Source organism: Tachypleus tridentatus, chromosome 12 (assembly GCF_004210375.1).
Source record: "Tachypleus tridentatus isolate NWPU-2018 chromosome 12, ASM421037v1, whole genome shotgun sequence".
NCBI lineage: Eukaryota > Metazoa > Arthropoda > Merostomata > Xiphosura > Limulidae > Tachypleus > Tachypleus tridentatus.
The window spans coordinates 34,270,684-34,280,536 of NC_134836.1; positions in this window are offsets into that span (position 1 = coordinate 34,270,684).

Sequence of the window (9,853 nt, forward strand, 5' to 3'; positions counted from 1 at the left end):
TCTGTATGGATGGGAGTGACCCTTCCTTGCAGACTCTTGGCTCGGCATGGCCTAGCGCGTAAGGCGTGCGACTCGTAATCCGAGGGTCGCGGGTTCGCGCCCGCGTCGCGCTAAACATGCTCGCCCTCCCAGCCGTGGGGGTGTATAATGTGACGGTCAATCCCACTATTCGTTGGTAAAAGAGTAGCCCAAGAGTTGGCGGTGGGTGGTGATGACTAGCTGCCTTCCCTCTAGTCTTACACTGCTAAATTAGGGACGGCTAGCACAGATAGCCCTCGAGTAGCTTTGTGCGAAATTCCCAAACAAACCAAAACCTTGCAGACTCAGAGGCGTAGATTTTTTACACCCGATGGGGAGGATGAATTTTGCAACCACTTATGTAGACTGTTCAATTTGCAAATCGGTAATCTCTGATTACGTGAACCTGAAAGCTGTAAACATGCAGTCACAGAGTAATCTTGTTTCCACAACACTTCAAGGTTTCCATTTGTGTAAGTGAGGTGTTGTGAACAGTTTTCAAAATATTAATAGAATAAAGACAAATGTGTCACAAATTAACTGCCACATGAATTTATTCCTGCACACAGCACAGTATAAAAAATGGCCATTGTACTTGACAAGGTTACTAATAACTTTCATTGCATGAATTACGTTTTCAAATATTAATAAAATTAGTAATTACCCTTGATAAGTTTATATCTACTGAAAAACTGTTTATGTTGTTTGATAAAAATAATTAAAATGGTATGCAAACTCTTGAAAATCAATACAATGTAACACATAATTATTCATACTTTTCATTGAAGTAAGATTCATTTAGTCCTTTAGTCTACATGTTTCCAAACGTAGACCTCCTTTGTGATGATCTGTTTATGAATTCTTTCATAAGCTCTTCTATATTTATCTTGTCGACCTCATCTTTGTGAGTGTGACAAACTGCCACATGGTTAAGGCGGCACTGAGACATTGTTGACCTAAATCACGTCTTCAACCGTCTTAATACAGCTGGATACTGTAGATACAAGCAAAATTTTCATGAGAAGAAACACTTCTCTAAACATCTGCTGGCTTGTTTCATTCATTTTACAGTAAGCATCCTTTGCATCTTTCAGAAATACTGCTTTTGTTGTTCCTTTGAACATGGGCAACTGAAACTCGAGCCGTTGTGCAGAGATTTCTAAATAAGTTTATAACCGAGTTGTCAATCTTGCCAGATGTGATCATGTTCTCAAGTGCCAGATATTTCCTCAAGTCATTGTTGTCTGCATTGAATCTAGTGGTCAGAGGTTCTATAACTGTGTCCACAAATTCAAAATATTGGTAGTAATCTCTAGCTGTTGCAAAATGGTGTCCTGAGCCATCACCTGTGATCCTTCTGGACATAGTTGGCGGATGTATTTAACTGAACCATTACAGTTGTCTGACGATACAATATCTTCAAAGATTGTCTTGTATTTGCCTGACCTCTGAAGCAAAACACCAAGTTCATGTATCCATTGAATAGAATCTCGAACACATTCACAAGCTTCAACTGCATGTTGCATTATTAAATTAGCCTTGTGTGCTTCGCAGTGAAAAACAAAGCTGACGGTTGCTTCTCTTTTATTTTTGCCTGGCATCAACTGTACGCATAAAAAGGCCTCTATTTTCCGCCTTGGCACAATGAAAGCATATGACTTTTGTGTCTGATTGTCGAAGTGCAGTCATGGGAACTCATCAAACCACTTGCCCTGGAAGTTAATATTTTGAGATTTTGCTTTCTGTCGTGGTATTAGTTGTGCGTCAGGATGATATGGCTTTCCATACTGTATCTGTGGAGTGTCAGATTTTTCATTATTGCACAAACTCGTTTCACGACTATCTGGTGGTTCATGATGTGCAATAGTTGCACAAGCATTTTCAGACTCGTCCTCTGATGAACATGGTATTTCCTCTGTATGGTAAGTTTCTATTCCTTTGCTTGAATCTGTTGGATTATCTGCATCTGCAGTGTCACTTGTAGTACTAGTAACTGACTTGAAGAACTGTCTAATATCGGAAAGTTTCAGACGCTTGCTCGTCATGACTGGAATCTGTTTCCCAGATGACTCAACAGGCTAAAATACAGCCTTCATTGAAAAACTCTAACGTACAAAGAACGAAGATAGAACAGAATGGAAGTAGGACTGAACTGTACAATGTATTTAAGTCGAACGAATTGACTACCGAGCTGACTGACTGCCTGGGCATCGCTGGGACAATAATGTGTGCTAGTTACAACACAAGTAATTGCAAGTTTCTCGAAAAATACTTAAACAATTACAAATATATTATATTTCTGTTAAAGCTCATCAATAGCTGGCCCGGCATGGCCAAGCGCGTTAAGGCTTGCGACTCATAATCTGAGGATCGCGGGTTCGCATCCTCGTCGCGCCAAACATGCTCGCCCCTTTCAGCCGTGAGGGCGTTATAATGTGACGATCAATCCCATTATTCGTTGGTAAAAGAGTAGCCCAAGAGTTGGCGGTGGATGGTTTTGACTAGCTGCCTTCCTTCTAGACTTACACTGCGAAAGTAGGAACGGCTAGCACAGATAGCCCTCGAGTAGCTTTGTGCGAAATTTAAACAAACAAACTCATCAAAAGGCAAACATGTTGTGATATAATGGCTATAAGTACGTCTATTAAGTAAAAACACCTGAACAAAAACGAGCAATACAATTCAAGTAGAGGCTTTAGGCCGTTGAAATCGCTCCTTTCGTGTTCTAATTATACAAGAAAATACAATATTTTTACTATCTATGATAAGAGAATATATTGTTCTTTTACCATAAAGCACGAGCACTTTATTAGAGGGCGGTGATAATCTGAAATTTCATGGATTAATGAGGGCCACAAACACAGGTCTAATGAACCCTGTTGTAAAATCGAGGCTCAGACTAAAGGAAGCGGAGAGGGTGATATAGAGCGCGTCTGGATCCGAGCGACCCTAACCTGCCGTTAACTGTACACTGAACGTACACTATGGTCAGCAGCTTCGGCAACAAAGGAGAGTAAGGCGTTCGACAATAAAACTGGCTAGACATACATAAGAACAAATGGCGTAGGAAAACCGCACAATATACACATAAGATTGATGCAGCTACAAGCTACAAATGGCCTGCCAGATCTAGATCACAGGAGTTTACGCTTGGTAGTAAAATTTTCGAATTTCATGCTCTATTCAATCTGTTGTGATGAAAATTTTACTTAGACTTACACTACGTACAAGACGTATGTAAATTCTGTGACAGTGCTTGCAAGCTTTGCATGTATACTTAGGCCTACTGACTGATACCTACGAACTATCGCTTAGATCGAAAAGCTTAGAAGCACTCCTATATTAAAGATGTACATTTCGGCTACTGAAAAAGCCTACATCTAGGCCTAATTATGTTATTCGATTAGTAAGAACACAAGAATCACAAGAACAAACACACAATTTGTAGGCCTGTGATGCAATAAAACAATTCAACAGACCAAATTCTACCCCTCACCTAAAATGAAGGGGAGATGTATACCCTCCATCCCCCAGGATCTACGCCCCTTTTGTAGTCAGAGTAATAAACTAATACACATACAAAAATTAAGTTGTATTAAACACTTGTGATCCCTAAATAATAGATAATATCCTTTCAGGGCTTATTACTGATTAAAGATTCTGTTATACAAGGCTAGATTTAGTAATTTTTTTTACTAAAGCTAATTTCTGCTTCTCGATCTTTTATCAAAGTATAAAAAAATCTAATGGTATATGAAAGAGAAATGTATAAAATTGATGTAAATTTTCCATGAATTCCAAAAACAAACAAAAACAATTTTCACAGCAAAAGTCAAGAGAGTGAAATATTTTTCAGTTTAGGTCACCAACAGGTATTCACAAATCTAGATTACTTTTGAGAACTTCACATTTACTGAAGGTATTAAAATATTCTTTATAAAGCCCCATTTAGTTGCAATTCTACACACATACTTTGAAAGTTTTTACAGTTGTGTAATTAAAATCAGAACAGGATAAGGTGTATTAATTCTAAGCTTGTTAATAAAAAAATTGGGAAGTTTAAAGACCAATAATACTCCTTGACCAAATAATATTTCCCTAAGTATTATGACAGAGGTTAAGGTTTGGATATGTAAGTCACATGCATTTTTTTTTTTTTTGAGAAACCCTTCGGTAGTCAGCAGGTGTCAGAAGATTGGAAGTTGGCTAATGTTATTCCTCTTCTCAAGGTAATGACAAAAATTGTCCCAATACTTACAGGCCTGTTATTCCTACATCAGTGATGGAAAAAGTGTTTAAAAACTGATTCACGGTGCTTTGTAAAGTCTCTTAACAAAGTTTAAATTATTGGATAGTTAACAGGGTAAAAATCTTGCTTTACTAATCTTTTGACTTTCGTTGAATAACTTAAACCTTATGTAATTGAAGGTATAAGTGAAAATTTAGTACACCTGAAAAGGTGCCACACAAAAAAAATAAATAAATAAAATTATATGTGTAAGTGTGGGAATTAGGATTTACGTATTGGAAAGAAGAATGTTGGATAAAAAAAACAGTTGTTATAAACAGAGTTCAGTCAAACTGAATTGATGTCACAAATGGAGTATCTAAGTACTTAGATTTTAAGACCTTTATTATTTTTTATTTATGTAAGTAATATGTACAAAGGTGTGGTCAATGAATTATTTAAATTTTTTGATGATATTAAAGCTCTGGATTTTGCGAGATGTGTGGAGAAGGATGCTTCTTTAGAAAATAATTTAGATTATTTGGTGAGTTGAGTGAATAAATAGCAGATGAATTTTAATTATAGTAAATGCAAGGTAATGTATGTGAGATACCACAATTTGAATTATGAGTGAATTTTTAAAGGGAATAACCTTAACAGTGTTATAGAAATAAAGGATTTGGTGTTCTGGTTGATCAGTCTTTAAGTGAATTACGTAATGAGGTTTTAGAATTGGCAGGGAAAAGATGATTTGTATTTGTATCTAGAGAAATACTGAACACAAGTCTAAAACGGACATAATTTCACAGTATAGGTCACTGGAGTTTGATGTTTAGTCTCAGGATCCTTACCTTAGGAAGGGCATTGAATTATTGGAAAGGGTTTAGGGAATAACTACTAGAATGATACTTACATGGAAAGTTTGTCGTATAACAACAAGTTGTTTCCTATTGAAATGAGGGAATTTAACTAAAGTGTTTTAATATTCTTAAGGGAACTATGATGTTGGTGCATTGTTTCTTTCAGTATTTACCGTTGAGAAAATTAAGAATAGAGGATATGATTATAAAATCTTGTATAATAGGTGGCAAATTCAACTAAAAAAGTTTTTCTTAACAGAGTTACTGGCCTTTGGAATAGGTTAACTTCAAATTTGGTGAACTCAGTAAACTTAATACAGTTTAAAAGATAGCTTGATGAATGTACAAATGCTAAGAGTTGGTTTTGAGTGTTTTTTATTTATTTTAGGATTTAGTTTATTGGATAGAATGACCTAGATGAACCAACATGTTCCTAGTTGTCCTTAAATTATGTGTCACAATGTTATATTAAAATATACTATGAAATTACTTAACGTATTATAAATGAAGATGAAACCAAATTAATGGAGTGACCTAAGAGCGACAAGATTTGAGAAAGTAAAATTGAGATGCAGTTGGATGGAGATCTCTTATTTTTTTCAAATATTTTATATTATTTGTTATTTCAGGACACTATTCCCTGTCTGTATACACTGCCCAACCCTTATGTAGGTATAAAACTATTTAACATAGAATAAGCATATTATTATTTTTTTGGTGGAATAACTTCTTTGTTACATTCTGGCTGACTTGTTTACAGGAGGAAACCCATAGCTTGTAGAAATATCTATCATGCCATTGAGAATTGAGAGTGGACAGCAACCTAGTGACAAACTATTATAAGCTTCTGTGAAATAGCTAATGACGAATATAATACTTATTTAAGTAAAGCAAAAGGATTAGTACATGTCTACTCTACATGTCTTTATGACCCTTCAGCATCCGGATAATAAAGATTCCATTAACTACGTACAAAACATACACATAATAGTCCGGAAAACATAGCTATATACAGCTTACTACAATTATTTTCGAATCTAGATATGAAAGGTGAAATCAATAATTATTTCAATCGTGACAAAAAGTTCTATCTGTTTATAATATACTAACTGAACTCAGAAATTGTGTTATGAATGGCATTATTTATCATACGATCTTGGTTTTGAGGTAAAAACTACTGTAATGCTGAGGCGTCGCTAGGTGTCGTAGAGATTCAGAGCTTGGTCCCATAAGCGAGGAAATTTTCGGCGTTTCAATATTATATCAATATTGGTTTTCTATTCTGATTTTTCAAACCACTATATTTTATATTATTTGTTATTTTAGGGCACTATTCTCTGTCTGTATACACTGCCCAACCCTTATGTAGGTGTAAAACTATTCAACATAGAATAAGCATATTATTATTTTTTTGGTGGAATAACTTCTTTGTTACTATGTACTTTCTTTTTACATATATAATTCCTATCATTAAACACTTTCTGCACACTTCAGTGTTATTTTAAATCTTATGTTTAAGTCTTAAACCTGACTACTTGAGTTGCCCTCATTAGGGACCAAACTGACCAAAATAGAAAAGAAATTTACTTTTAAAAGTATGGCGTACGACTCGTAATCTGAGGGTCGCGGGTTCGCATCCCCGTCGCGCCAAAGATGCTCTCCCTTTCAGCCTTGGGGGCGTTATAATGTGACGGTCATTTCCAAAATTCGTTGGAAAAGAGTAGCCCAAGAGATGGTGGTGATGACTAGCTGTTTTCCCTCTAGTCTTACACTGCTGAATTAGGGGCGGCTAGCATAGATAGCCCTCGAGTAGCTTTGTGCGAAATTCAAAACAAACAACCAAGAGTATGGCAATTAATAATCTAACTATATGTTGGTAAAGGAGTAGCTTAATAGTTGGTGATGAATTGTGTTGACTAGCTCCCTTCCCTCTGTTAAATTAGGGACAGTTAATGCAGAGAGCCCTCATGCAGCTTTGCGCGAAATTCAAATCAAATCAAACCAAAAAATATCCATATTTTAAAATCAAGGTTTCTAGTGTGATATTTCATAACACATAGATTACGTACGTTAAGGACCATTCTGGCTGACCTGTTTACAGGAGGAAACCCATAGCTTGTAGAAATATCTATCATGCCATTGAGAATTGAGAGTGGACAGCAACCTAGTGACAAACTATTATAAGCTTCTGTGAAATAGCTAATGACGAATATAATACTTATTTAAGTAAAGCAAAAGGATTAGTACATGTCTACTCTACATGTCTTTATGACCCTTCAGCATCCGGATAATAAAGATTCCATTAACTACGTACAAAACATATACATAATAGTCCAGAAAACATAGCTATATATAGCTTACTACAGTTATTTTCGAATCTAGATATGAAAGGTGAAATCAATAATTATTTCAATCGTGACAAAAAGTTCTATGTGTTTATAATATACTAATTGAACTCAGAAATTGTGTTATGAATGGCATTATTTATCATACCATCTTGGTTTTAAGTTAAAAACTACTGTAATGCTGAGGCGTCGCTAGGTGTCGTAGAGATTCAGAGCTTGGTCTCATAAGCGAGGAAATTTTCGGCGTTTCAATATTATATCAATATTGGTTTTCTATTCTGATTTTTCAAACCACTATATTTTATATTATTTGTTATTTTAGGACACTATTCTCTGTCTGTATACACTGCCCAACCCTTATGTAGGTGTAAAACTATTCAACATAGAATAAGCATATTATTATTTTTTTGGTGGAATAACTTCTTTGTTACTATGTACTTTTTTTTACATATAGAATTCCTATCATTAAACACTTTCTGCACACTTCAGTGTTATTTTAAACCTTATGTTTAAGTCTTAAACCTGACTACTTGAGTTGCCCTCATTAGGGACCAAACTGGCCAAACCAGAAAAGAAATTTACTTTTAAAAGTATGGCGTGCGACTCGTAATCTGAGGGTTGCGGGTTCGCATCCACGTCGCGGCAAAGATGCTCGCCCTTTCAACCTTGGGGGCGTTATAATGTTACGATCAGTCCCACTGTAATGCAAAATTAGAATACGTAACCCGTTTGTCAGCGTCTAGCGACATCTCTGCTGTATTATATTATTTTATATTATTTCATTAAGTGATGATAATAAAAACATATTGACTCACTACTAATATTTGAATGCAATATATGATGCAATAATATATTTTTTAAAATAACACAAGTGGTATCTGTTGATAGAAACATAGATTATGTGCTAAATATAAACATCGACTAGATGTAGGCCTTTTAGTGGCTCATCGACACGCCTAAAGGCTTATTTGATACTGTAAAACGGATTTCTATACTCTTGGTGGATACAACATACGCAGCTCATTGTATAGTTTTGTGCTTAAAAAAATAAACACAAACGTTTTCTTAAAAGAGATACAAAAATAGCTAGAAATGTTTTCCTCGTATTCTTAGCCTACAAAATGCAACCGTATATGATGCATAAAATCACATTCGTTCCCAGTGAAGTTCATACTTTGCAGCACTATTGGATTTTCTTTGGATTTTCTCCAGTTCATGTTTTATTTTTCAATATTAGGTCTTTCGTTTTTACTGTTAGTATTCGAAACAGCACGCTTCTAAGTCCTAAGGTGAAATTTATTGTATTATTGTACGGTATTTAAATGAGGTTATATCAGAGCAACGAGAAAAGATAAGTATTTCAAGTTATCTTTTAATAAGAATAAAAAAATGATTGTTTGTTTATGTAAAGAGGTGATTTATTTTAAGGAACTTGCATTATGTATTTTATTTCAATATAATAGAAAACTGCTCTACATGTAGTTTTTGTTTTGGTTTAAGATCTTTCTGGAACGCTTCTTAATTTATGATACCAATATTCCACTTAATAACACAAATAATGAAAAAAGTGCCTAACTAATGTAAGCAGCATGAAACTGAATAAGCCTAATTTTATTTTGATAATATAAAGAAAACTGTATTTTAGTTCTTTATATGGCCTGGCATGGCCTAGCGCGTTAAGGCGTGCGCTTCGTAATCTGAGGGTCGCGGGTTCGCATCCCCGTCGCGCCAAAACATGCTCGCCCTCCCAGCCGTGGGGGCGTTATAATGTGACGGTCAATCCCACTGTTTGTTGGTGAAAGAGTAGCCCAAGAGTTGGCGGTGGGTGGTGATGACTAGCTGCCTTCCCGCTAGTCTTACACTGCTAAATTAGGGACGGCTAGCACAGATAGCCCTCGAGTTGCTTTGTCCGAAATTCCAAAAAAAACAAACAAACAAGTTCTTTATATATATAAACTTCTCCCTTTTTATTTTTTAACTTATAAATTTTTTTGACTGCAGAATATTTTACAAAATAAAGTAATAAGGTTTAAGGTCTTACACTGCTAAATTAGAGACGGTTAGCGCAGATAGCTCTTGTGTAGCTTTGCGCGAAATTCAAAATAACAATAACAAGTACTGGAGACAGCAGGCAACTATTTTTTTCTTCTGTGAAATATACAATTGCATTAGGATAGTGCGTATAGAAATACATTAATGCTGCCCATCTATTTTAAAAGTGTAACATCAAGAGGTTTTGTTCTTTCTAAATAAGATACTCAATTTTGTAGAGTAACCCTTGTAAATCTGTATGTCGCACTCTCGCGCTTCTAAGAATCTTCCTGAAACAATGACGTAGCGCCACCTCTCCTCTACCCTTCCTGACGAGCATTTTTAAACAATCAGTATACCTTGGTATCGTT